We start from the raw sequence: 13,420 nt of genomic DNA on the forward strand, positions 1-13,420 counted from the left end.
AGGAACAAGTTTGAAAACCACGATTTGATATGACTTTTACCAATGAGAAAGAGCTTTTGGCTTATTAGAAACGATATGCAAAGTAAGCGGGGTTTGGTGTAATGAAACAAGGGAGGAAGCGAAAGGTAGAAAGTATAAGCCTAGCCATAGTAACATCTCGAGGCCATGCCCAACAATTAAAACAATTGTAAGGCGAATGAAAATTCTCATTTGGTGACTAGGTTATGGGTTTTGACCACTGTTGAGATTGCTATTGCTACAATCATATCGTTAAAGCCCACATAAGTCAAGATTTTTTTCATGTAACAAGTATTTAGATTAATAGTCAAAGGGTGCTTGAGTTGAATGGCAGAGTAGGTATTTAAATGAACAAAAATTTCAATGCCCTTGTTGTTAACCTAGGAGGATATGAGATGAATCTATAGAGAAAGATTGTAGGGACTTTATTGACAAAGCCATACACTTCAGGTTTGGTAAAGGATGTGCCGAAATACTTAGTGACTATTTTGATAGAATGACATAGTTCAATGGTGGTTTCGTATCCATTATAGATCTAGATGACGAGTTTAGGTTCAGAAAAGTGTTTTGGGTGTTATGTAGTTGAGTGTATTTTGAGTACTTTGGAGATGTAATCACCTTCAATACAATGTATCTAACAAATAGGTACGGTATGCCTTTTGCTCCCTATTTTAGAGTGAACCATCTTAGACAATCTATACTGCTAAGGGCTTGTTTGATTTCAAGCTAGAACACAAGTATGTTTGTTTCTTGTTCAATATATGGTTGAAGTGCATGAGTGGTCAAGCTCCCAAAGCAATAATAACATATCAAAATCAAGCAATGAAAAGTGCAGTTGTCATTGTATTTTCAGATACTTAACATGGATACTATATTTGGCACATCATGCGGAAACTGCCAAAAACATTGTGATCCCATTCCAATTCGATGTTGAGTTGAAGACTTATATTCAAAGTTGTCTATATGATTCACAAATCTGTGGAAAATTTGAGGATAAATAAGGGGAACTTCTTCATACATACAATCTTGTATACATTACATGGATTCAAGGGTTGTACAATGAGAGGGATTTTTGGGTACTAGGTTACTTGAAAAATATATTTTGGGCTAGAATGATCGGTACTACACAACGGACTGAAAGTGCAAATGCTTTTTTCAATGGGTTTGTAATTCTAGAACAACATTAAAGGGATTTGTGGATTAATTTAACAATGCACTAAACAGGCAGGTGGTGGTTGAAGCGACAATTTATTTCAATTCATTAAGCTGCTTGATCCCATGCATATCTTCATTTAGCATTGAAAAGCAATCCCAAGCTGTGTATACAAATGCAAAGTTCAAGGAGGTCCAATGAGAGGTGTTAGGGCTGATTTTATGTGATTTTACACTTGTTAGCACTGAAGGTGCATGTTAGGGGGGTTTTTCTCCAAGGCCTCAAGCCCACAAAGACTGGCCTAGACCAAATATCAGGAGGTTCCCCTGCACCCCAAGGGGCTCAAAAAGCCAGACCCAGGCCTACAAAGCCCTCAAAAACCCGACCGGGACCTGCGATCCATGTAAGTCGGGCATACCTATTCAAGTTAGGATTAGACGTAACATAGAAAGCACAGGAGGCCAAACCAATAAAAGGGAGGAGAAAGCACACACGAGAGGGAAGGGACGAGACTCTAGAGCAGCACCAAGAGATCAAGTTGCATTAATTGAACTTACCAAGAAATCACACCGCACTAATTGCTTCATCCAGGGGATCACGCTGCATTAATTCAAGTATGGCGAAGGGAACCCTGAGAGGACACCCATCTGCCCAGGCCAAGGTGATGGGAACCAGCGGGTTCATATCACAAGGGGTATGGTTGTTTGGCCCTCAAGGCTAGATATAAAAGGACCCCTGGCCATCAGGTAAAGGGATCGAATTCTCATCTAAGCATTTTTACTCACTATATTCTTGCCTCCCCATATATCCTGAGGATTATTGTATCCTTAGGCATCAAAGGCTCCCCGAGCCACCTTAGGGCTGCCCTTTCCAACTCTTTCTTTGTAGTAGGCGCACGAGACCAAAGACCTGGACCACTAAGAGCCTGGCCCTTAGGATTACAAAACACGTCGTCAACATTGTAATTTCTAGTTTTGAAGTCTTGGATTAGATAAACATTGATGACTATGTGAAAAATGTGCAGTACTCAGTTTACTACAATGAAAATGAGTGTGAGGCAAAATGCACGTGTATATTGTCTGAGATGAAGGGCCTTCTCTGTAGGCATGCGTTTGTTATATGTCATATGAAGAACATTAATTGCTGCAGCAAAAATATATCTTGGATCAATGAAGAAATGACTTAAAGAGGAGATACACACTGGTCAAGAAAAATTTTATTCATAAGCCTCATACACCACGCACCATTCTTTTTGTTATTTTTTTAACTTTTTTCTCCTACGAAATGTGTGGTATATGGATGATGAGTAGAAAAATTTAATTATTTTAAGAAAAATAAAACTAAAAAAATTTAAAAAATAAAATAAAAAATTGTGTGGTGTATGATGTATGAGGCTTATAAATAGCAAAGTTCCACTGGTCAAAAGTAGCAACGATGACGTGCAAGGAAATGAAGATGGATGGAGTTATAAGGTTGTGGTGAAAAGATGTTTGAAATTAGAGACATTTGTATCCCTAATTATGAACATTACAATACATTTTCACGCCATTTAGATAAATTTGAGGATACATGTGAAGGCTCAACATTAGAGTCAAATCTTTCTTCGACCAATTGTGATTACTCAAATTGTCACGAACAAATGTAAGAAAATATTATGCCCCCACATTGTATGGGGAAAAAGGAGATCCCCAACAAAAAGGAAGGATCTGATTGTAAAAAAGGTTGCAAACAAGATAAAGAAAAAACAGGTAATAATTTTTTCTTGCAATTATATATATTTCCTTTGAACATATTTTTGTTCCTTTCTAATAGATATGTCTATTTTTTTATCATGAAATTTAGACTTGTAGCAAATTTTTTACGGTGAATCTCATTGAAGTGAGCTCTTGCTATCTCAATTTGGTGATGGTGATTATGATTTTACTGTTGGAACTTAGTATAGTAATATCACACAACCAAGGCTATTAGGCAATGAGGAGATGTGAGGTTGTCATTTACCATTTGTTTATTTGTTTTCCAACCATACATATTTGGTTAATGGTTTTCAAGCAATTATTAATAAATGATTCAGATTTGGCCATTTCAGCAATTATTAACTCTAGAAACTATTGATCTACTTGTGTTATTTTAGAAATGCAACTATAAGGATCCTGTGTAAATAAAGAAGTGAATGCATATATGCCAAGCACAAAGATGTCATTCTACGGAGAATTTGAGGTCATTCCAGAATCTGAGGCATATAAACCAAGCACAAAGATTTCATTTGGATTTGAATGATTCCTTGAGAGTGATTGTTGCAATCTTCCCATATTTTTAGAGGAAATTGTTGTTGTGGAGTTTTTGTAAGCTTTGTTGTGATAATGTTGCATTTCCAATTCCATCATGTGGCAATGTAATTTTCAAAGCGGGGCTGTTTTTGTGGCAATGTATTTTTCGAACTATATGGGTTGTTTTTGTGCTAATGTAATTTGTGGTAATGTAGTTTTCAAGCAAATGTAATTTTTGGTAAGGTAGAAATCTAAAAGCTTTTTTTAAAAAATTAGTATTTTCATGCAGTGGCTCCTTCAACCCACTTATTAACCTTAAATTTAAACATCATTCTTTTGGATTTCTAATCTTTTTTCCATTCTTTATCAGATCCATTCTTCTATTCAAACTCAAAGCATACTTTGCTAACAAGTGTGCTACTGTGTTACCTTCTCTTGGAATAAAAATCACATTCCAGTCTTCTCTTCCAATTGCATAGAACTTAGTGTCTTCAATTATGTGTCCGTACCAAGATAAGTGTTCAACATCTCGGTCAACGGTATTAATAATTGCTAATGCATCCCGCTTCCAAAATCACTTTCTTGAATGCTAATTTGTTGCACACCTCTATAGCCTTTTAGGAAGCATAGCATTCTGCTAGTGCAGGTTGTGAAACATAGTTCTTTTGTGCATAGAAGGTTACTAGTATTTCTTCTTCTTTATCTATGATGATTATACCAATTCCCATTTTCCTGACTTTTGGATCCAAAGTCGCATCCCAATTTGCTTTCACAAAATCCCTCAATGGTTTTCTCCAACACTTAACCACCCTTCCTCCATCTACTGTGTTTTGAGCACCTCTTTTCAACAAATTTGCAAATTGGAAGTCTTCCATACTTGCTCTAGCTAAATGAACCACCTTGCTTGGGCAATGAAACTTACCCTCAAAAATAAATTTATTTCTTCTTAACCAAACCCTTCAAACATTAGTCCTAAAAGCACACTTCAACGTCATGTACTTCTATAGGATGCTGTTAAAAATATAATAAAAATAATTAAGGCCTCGTTTGATTACACATATAAGATAAAAGTTGAATAAAAGTATTATAAAATTAAAATATTATTATAATATAACTTTTTAATATTATTTTGCTTTTAGGATTTGAAAAGTAAAATTGCTTTTGAGTTTTATTTAGAAATTTAAGAAAGTTATAATGATTATATAAAAAATTTAAAATTTTAAAATTAAAAAGTATGTGTTGAGATAAAATGAGATGAGTGTGTTCTAAAAACAAACCAGGCTAAATCTACTTTTTATTATAAGTTTAAACTTTTAGAATAAGGAGTATTTTATATGGTATCAATTAAGTCTTGAATTTGAAGTCTCCACTCTACCCTATTAATGCTCTAATTATGAGCATGAATCAAAGCATTAAAACATGTGATATGGGCAAACTCTTTAAGAGCATCAGCATCGGTTGCCTAAACCATCTTAGTCCCTAAGTTTTGGTAAAAAAAATGGGCTTTGCTACATACAGTCGGTAAATGCAGTCGGCGTGCAGTCGGCTGTACGGAATGAATAAAAAAAAATTATAAATTTTTTTTTTTATATTCAGGAGGACCTACATGAATAAAAAAAAGTTATAAAAATAAATTTTTTTTTTTCATGTAGGTCCCGTATTAATTCATTTTTTTACAGCCGACTGCACGCCGACTGCATCTGCCGACTGCAAAAAGTATTTCTCAAAAAAAACTAACTTTTTGACAAAAATCCCTTTTCATGATCTGGCTGCCTATTTTAAGAGAAAGTTTTAGGATTTAAATAGTGGCTTCTAAATATGTAGAGCTACTGTTGAAATTTGGAAAAAAAAAATATCACCATTAAGACGATCCATTTTTTTTTTAAAAACAAAATGATCATTTGTGAAAATATAATTATTTAAAAAAATATTATTATTACGAGAGCATTGATTTTGAGAATATTATCGTTTACATAAATTAGTTCAAAAAAATCGTTATAGATGAAAAATCAAAAATATAGTTATAGCAAATAATTAAATAATTACCAAAATGTGAAAAAAAAAAGTTAAAAAATTTTCTTCCGCTCTTTCCCCGAAAGACAAAAAATGTGTGGTTAAAAATGTATTAAAAAAAAAGGAGTAGAAAAATAAGAAAAAAAGAATATAGAAAAGATTATTTTAATATAATGGAGAAACAATAGTGAGTGAGATGTAGTATTTTTGAAAAGAGTAAAATTTAAGGAAAGATGATTTTTAACTAAAATTTAGAAAAATATTTCTTCATCTGAATGTTTTAAGGGAGATTTGGATAATGAGTTGAATTGAGATGGGATGAGATGAGAGTTGAAAATTAAATAAGATATTATTATAATATTATTTGTTAATATTATTTTTACTTATAGATTTAAAAAAAATGAATTATTTATTATATTTTATTTTAAAGTTAGAAAAAAATATAATGATTAGATAAAATGAGTTAAGATTATAAATCCAAACAAGGCTTAAGTCTCCCAACTTCTTCCTTGTCTTTCTCCTATAAAATTCTGCATTTTTCATGTTAGACGATAGTCCTCTAGCTCCAAACAGGCCTAGCTCCCAGCACCATCATCAACTGTGGGGTTGATAGTTTAATCTATGGTTTGGATATAAAGGGAAAAATGTTCTGCTTGGTAAGTGGGATGAAAGTTTTGAGTTTAAGATGAAATATTAAAATATTATATCTTAATATTATTATTGTTTTGGGATTTAAAAAAGTTAAGAAAAAGTTGAATTATTTATTATATTTTGTATAGAAATTTGAAAAATTTGTAATGATGAGATGAGAATTTTAAGTTTGAGATAAAAAATCTAAACAGCCAAACCGAACCGCAACTGGAGGCCCAAGACTAGGGGATTGAGATTGCGTTAGAAATAGTAAAACGTGTTTAAATGGTCTCAAAATCTCTTTAATAATAAATTTAGGTTGTTTGGTTATTAATGTTGAAGTATATTTTAATTTCAGAAAAAATGAAAAGTACATTTTCAAGAAAACATCATTTTCATACTTTTCTTCAAAAGTATTTTTCAATGTACAATTTTAAAGAAAATTATCAATAGGTAAAAAATACCCATATAACTTTTAGATAATTATAACTTTACTCTTTGATCTTATGCATCACTAAAGAGATTTTTTTTTTTTTTTTCATTATGCTTACTTAAATTCCATTAGACCAATTTCCTTGTTAGTTGATTATAAGATTTAATTTCTATCTTTTATAATCTTTAAAAAATCAAACTATCTTTTATGTCATTTCTAGCTCAAAATTTACTTTTTTTATATTATTTCCAAAAAACAAAATTGTAACAAGTTTGAAAGTATTTTAGACATATAGTTATTAAACAATAAATAAATAGATTTATATATATATATAGTAAAGCTTATTACTTACTCACTAAAATTAAAAGTTCTCAAAATAAAAGTTACATTAATTACTGTGCGCAATCCCAAAATCAAGTTGATCCGATCCATGTTTTCTTCGAGTTTTTTTTTTTTTTTTTTTTTTTCTCATTTTAGTTCTTAAGATTTTATGCTTTTTTTTTTTTTAATTTTTCTCAACCTCCACCTTTTTAATCCCAAAAAAAAAAAAAAAAAAAAAAAAAAAAAAAAAAAAAAAAGAAAGAGGTAAAAAAAAAAAGCCTATGTGTCTAAGCTTGTGAAGGATTCATAAAAGCCATAAGCAAAATTTGGTTTCTTCTGCATTATTTTTGTTAGCTGCCTATGATTCACACACTATGATGCTTAATTTAATGCTAGTAAGATGGCTGAGAAGGATTTGCTCAATTCAAATAAAAAACATAAACAAACTCAATATGATAAGCGTCCACTAATAAGTAAAGACCCAATCGTCAAATATCTACAATTTTCTACAGGGAATTAAAGATAAAAATAATTAAGAAAATAAATGAAAGGAAAATAAATTAGATTTTGATTGTACTTTTATTTCTATCGATCTTTGATTTTTTTTTTTAAATAAAAGATTATACAATAGTGATAGAAGTATCACAATTTATCTAATAAGATAAAAATGTAGTGTATAAAATTTTCTTAATACTATGACATAATAAGCATATATCCATAAACCGTCACAAGTGAAACCACCACCACATAATAAGCATAATTTATTTATTTATTTATTTATTAAATGAATATCTCATTGATAATAAAAGAACAATTATAGAGTTTGTCAAACAAGATATTACTTAAGATAATCTCAGGACTCTCATCGATCATTACAATCTCATTACTAAAATTAAAACTGAACTTGGCTAGTTGGTGTGCAACACCGTTGCCTACTCTAGGTATCCATTCAACCTTCCAATCTAGCCTTCTATTAGGAAGTTTTTTGATATCATCCACTACTTGCCTATTCCAAAGCCAGTTTTCCTCTTTACTATTTACTTCCTTCACAACATTTTGTGCATCATTTTCAAATATTGCATTGCAAAAGTTAAGTTCTTGGCACAATAGCATTGCTTTATACAAGGGCGCCAAACATTAAGCTATTATTGGTTTTGAGTTTACTTCTTTTTCACAAAAAGTAGGGCCAACATTTCTCCTTCACAGTCCCAGACTATGACTCCAATGCCCATTTCTTTAGCTTCTTCATGTCGTGCAGCATCCCAATTGGTCTTAATGTAACCTTCTAGTGGTTTTTTGCATCTTTTAATAGTGGTGGTACTCGTCCCTCCTTGATGACCTTCTTGCCTTCTCACCTGTGCAGCTTTAAAAGACATCTTTATTTTTAAAGGACCTATTCAAAACCATAATTAATAGACCTATTCAAAACCATAAACAACTTATTTATGTTCATGAGGCTTGAAATCCTACTTCATCGTGTATATAGCCTGTTGAGGTAAAAATACTAGGCCGAAGACACATCAGCCCAGTCCATCATAAACAAAGAGGGAAAAAATAAGTGAAAGGATTAAAAAGAAAAACTTGAGGGAGGAAAGTAAGACAGACACTTAAAAAGGGAAGTGACATAAAGTTGAACTTCTAACCAACCATTGAGGAGACCTCAATAAAGGGATTTCCAGACGACTACAACAGGGAGATTCAACTGAGGAGGGATCATCTTCAACCTTACACAAGATCTCCAGTGACATTATATTCTCCAGAACAAAAAGGTATCCAGCCTCCATTATACAAAGAGAAACAAGAGATTATGAAAGACCGTAAAATACTTATATTATAGTAGATTTATCTTCCAAACAATCCATAGACAGTGCCAAACTTCTATTTACTGTTCTCCATTAACGTTTGGACGCTCAAAACCACCACTACGACAAGGAACGATTTTTTCTCCCATTCCGCCATTTTAAGCGAGTTTTGACGTTAACATACCCTTTAACAAAAGGGACTGATCAGGAAGATATAGGAAGATGACTATGAGAGCTGGATACGTGGAGCAAGTGGATGGGATGTTTCAATTAAAAAAAATAAACCTAAATTATAGATTAAAAAAAAAACCCACTTTTCTATTTTTGTAAAACCTTTTAAATATTTATCTGTCCTTTTCAATATTCTATTTTAGACTTATTGTATTTCTCTTTAAAATAATAGATGTGAACCATGACATAAATATACTTCAGCTCATAAACTTCTTCCGTAGAAACATCAGATAATCATTTCTCCTCACAGTTAATTGACGGTCCCCACTTAAAGTTTCAAACTACACCTCAGATCACATTTCCAAGCTTTCTACAAATAACTCGACCAGCAAATAGGAGATGTCCCCCAAACAAAACTTGGGTATTCGATTTTTCTTTTCAATTCCATGTAACCAAACAAAAAGCTTTGCTCTCTATGTACATGAGTTGATGATATTACTAACTAGACATGTCTAGTTAGTAATATCATCAACTCATGTGACTTAATTAAGTACTCAAGATAATTGAAAATATTACTTCTTTTTCCATACCTTTCTTTCTTGTCATTCCATTAAACAGCTCAAAAAATACTTCACTAGAAGATCAAATTCTCATGTTTTCTCGGTTTTTAGTAACATGTTTCTCAAATTTTCTCCCTCCCTCTTCTATTTTAAAACCTCATTTTCTCTCACTGTACACTAATAAAATTATTTTCTATTCTATTGGAAAATAATAACCAAAGGTCAGTTGCTTCGCTTAAACCAAATTTTGATGATGTATCTCATTGAAGTGAGCTCCTACTATCTCAATTTGGTGATAGTGATCATGGTTTTATTGTTGGAACTCAGTATAGTAATATCACACAACCAAGGCTATCAAGCAAAGGGGTGGTGTACGTATCTAGGCTGTCATTTACCATTTGTTTTCCAACAATGCATATTCGAAGCAGTTATTAATAAATGATTCAGATTTGGCTATTCGATCCAACAATTATATATTAACTTTAGAAATTGTTGATCAGTTTGTGTTATTTCATAAATGTGACTATAAGGATAGTGTGTAACTAAAGAAGTGAATGCATATATATAAACCAAGCACCAAGATATCATGCTATGGAGAATCTAAGGCCATATCAGAATCCGAGGCATATAAACCAAGCACAAACATGTCATTTGGATCTGATTGATTCCTTGAGAGTGATTGTTACAAAAAATTGTTATTGTGGAGTTTTTGTAAGATTTGTTGTGATAATGTTGCATTTTCAATTCCTTGTGGCAATGTAACTTTTGAAGTCGGGCTGTTTTTGTAGAATGTAATTTGTGGCAATGTAGTAATTTCTGAACTATATGGATTGTTTTTGTGCTAATGTAATTTGTGGTAAGCTAGAAATCTTAATTTTTCTTTAAAAAAATAATATTTTAATGCCAAAAAAATAAAGATCCATTCTTATTTAAACATCATTCTTTTGGTTTTCGATCGAATTTTTCCATTCTTTATAAGAACCATTCTTCTATTCGAATCACGTGAGAGAGAGAGAGAGAGAGAGAGAGAGAGAGAGAGAGAGAGAGAGAGAGAGAGAGAGAGAGAGAGGAGAATTGGAGGGAAATTCCTAGCTCAAACTCTGAATTCCACTCTCAATCTCAAGAACAATTACGTTATAAAGAGAATAATTTCAGACATTTTTTGTCACTTGAGATTTGAACTACTTTTTAGTTTTTTCCTTTGCATTCTCCATTTCGACATGAGAAATTCCTTCCCTCTGTTCCCCATTGCTTGCAGAATTTATGGGTAGAGATGGTGGTAACGTTCTCAGAAACCATGCATTCAACCGATCCACCTGTTTTAATAGGGTAGTGACTTTTTCTTTCTGCAGTCAAACATAAGTCCTAAAAGCACACCTCGACTACGTAAAATTCTATGGGACACTGTTCAAAAGGAGCATCAGAAGTCTTAAGTTCAAAGTCTACAGTCTATCTCATTGAATGCTCTAATTTTGAGCATATATCAATATTGCATTAAAATTATTGAAATGGGCAAACTCTTCAAGTCTCAGCTTCTTCCTTGTTTTCTCCTATAGAGTTCTGCACTTTTAATGTTAGACGCTCGTCCTCTGGCTGCTAACAAGCCTCCTAACACAATCATCAACAGTGTGGTCGAGAGTTTCTTGGATGGTTTGAATAATGTTGGATACAGTCTTAGTCCTAGTGGGTGCAAGTTCTGTACACTCCTATTGAAAAATGTGAGATTCATCACTACAAAAATTGATGTTTTCATATGGGATTAAAATTTATCCACTTTTTCAAAAGAAGTGCTCATTGCATAGCTTAAGAGACTTTGTATGGATCGGAATCTCATGAAAGAAAAGTGTGCTACCTAAACTTGTACTGAAGGGACTTTGAACTGAATTCACTAATTTATGCAATCAGTATATAATTGCATTGTATCCTTCTCAGAGACTAGAAAAGATCCATGTGCAGAAAATGGTTTGAAAAGCTACAAACTAGAAAATACTAGCTGAGATTGAAAGCAAACTGAAACAGTAGGAGTACTTAACAAAATGGTGGTTGGACTCTAAAATCTACAGGCTGTTATCCTCGTACATGTCTATTTTTCAATTTTCTAAGAGTCAAACAATCAAAATGAAGGCTGAAATAGAGACTCAATTTGAGATTATGCCTCTACTTGAGGCAATTTAAGTTTAAATAACTGATAAAAGCTTCTAATCAGTTGTGCACAGATGCAATATTTAAATACAAACAAAGAATGGCCCTTCTACAGGGACTAAAGGGTTGCATTGATGGTACATTTCAGTTGTTGTTTTTTTAATATTAAAAAAACAATAAAAATGCACTATTGAGACATAAAAGTTCTACTTATTATCCTTTACACCATATATCAATATGTGATTTATCATTTTTACTCTTTTATTTAAACAAGAAAAATTTGATTCATTATTCGCACACCACACATAATTTTTTTTCTTATAAAATATGTGGTATATAGATGATAAGTAAAGAAAATTAATTAGTTTAAGAATAATAAAATAAAAAAAATAAAAAAAATGAAAATAAGTATAGTGTATGGAAATCATGAGTAGCAAAGCTTTTTAAACACATATCTTGATGTATAAATTTGTGTGTTTAAATAGAAAAATAAAAATAATAAATTAAATATTTATATATGGTGTGGAGATAATAAATAAGATAGATACTGATAGACTACTCATTTATAATATATATTTAATTTTAAATATAATAATATTTTTTCTTATATTAAAATCCATCAAATCAAAAGTAAAATTTAAAATAATATTATTTTATTAAATAATTATAAACAAGTTATTATACAGAAATAATTCTATCCCAAGTAACATATCTGGTACAAGCCATTAATCCTGCCTTTAGGATTTGTCAATAAAAAGAGAAACCTCCAAGATATGGGACTAGCTCGGCTCAGCTCTGCCAATGGGCCTGTGCCTCTAAGCACGTGCGAGTTATTGCTTTCTGAGCATTATTGAGCGTCGGTGCCATGAGAGTTAAAAATGTGCGCATCGAATTCAGAAATTACTGTGAGGAGGCACAGAACCTTGAAGAGAAGTGAGTTATCCTCATTCTCATGGCGCAGTTCTTATTCCCTTCCCATTTCTCATGGGCCATAAAATTCTCAGAACTGATGCTTTGATATATATTTTGATCCTTTTCCAAAAAATCTTTGTACTGGTCTGTGCGTTGTTGATTATGTCTATAACATGAATCCTTGATGTCTGGTGAAGTTGCTGAACCTGCCGGTGGCTGGTGACGTGGCATTGCTGGACCTTCATATTTCCTGACACGATGGTGGACTTGAGATTTTTGAGGGAAGATCTATTGTTATAATTGACTGATAATTTTTGACTTCTTGGTTGGGAGAATTTATGGCATTTATTGGGAGGTGAACGACTTCTTATGGCATTGATTATGACTTGTTATATCATTTGTTAAGATCTGAATGAGAGGTGCATCACTTGTTTTAGTATTTTGAAGCGTAGACGTGACTTTCGAGTAGAGAAGAAGGGTTCATAGAAAGTACAACGCTATCTCCAAGAATCTGACCGATCAGGCTTTTAAAAAAAAAAAAATCCAATATTTTTTAAAAGTATTTAAACATTTAAAAAAAATCATAAATTTATTTAAAAATAATATCTTAATCATTAAATAAAAATAAAAAAATTTTAATTTAGTAAAAACTTTCTATAGAAACTCTATGTGAAAATAGTATTTTTCTTATAGAAATATTTGCTAATTTTAAGAATGGTATATGTGATTATTGGATAAAAGAAAGGTTGGTAAAATATATTTATTGATTTCATAAATTATATATGTGATTATTTGATAGAAGAATGGTTGGTAAAATGTGTTTATTGAATAATTAGATTGAAGAAAAAATTAGTTGAAAAATAATAATTTAAGTAAAATTAAAATATTAATTGATATATAGTTACTGTAGTAGTAAAATAAGAAAAAAAGAATAAAAATAAAAATATTATTATTAAAAATAATATAATATTATTATTTTAACTAATTCAATATTCAGT

At 31.6% G+C, this 13,420-nt stretch overlaps 1 long non-coding RNA gene across 1 annotated transcript; it reads left to right on the forward strand.

Moving 5' to 3' along the window:
* The first annotated feature begins 2,638 nt into the window (after positions 1-2,638).
* Positions 2,639-3,612, forward strand: LOC122298437. Its single transcript, XR_006239412.1, has 2 exons — positions 2,639-2,919; positions 3,303-3,612. It is a non-coding gene; the product is annotated as an uncharacterized LOC122298437 (long non-coding RNA).
* Positions 3,613-13,420: the final 9,808 nt, after the last annotated feature.

This window comes from Carya illinoinensis, chromosome 16 (assembly GCF_018687715.1).
Source record: "Carya illinoinensis cultivar Pawnee chromosome 16, C.illinoinensisPawnee_v1, whole genome shotgun sequence".
In the NCBI taxonomy this organism is placed as follows: Eukaryota; Viridiplantae; Streptophyta; class Magnoliopsida; order Fagales; family Juglandaceae; genus Carya; species Carya illinoinensis.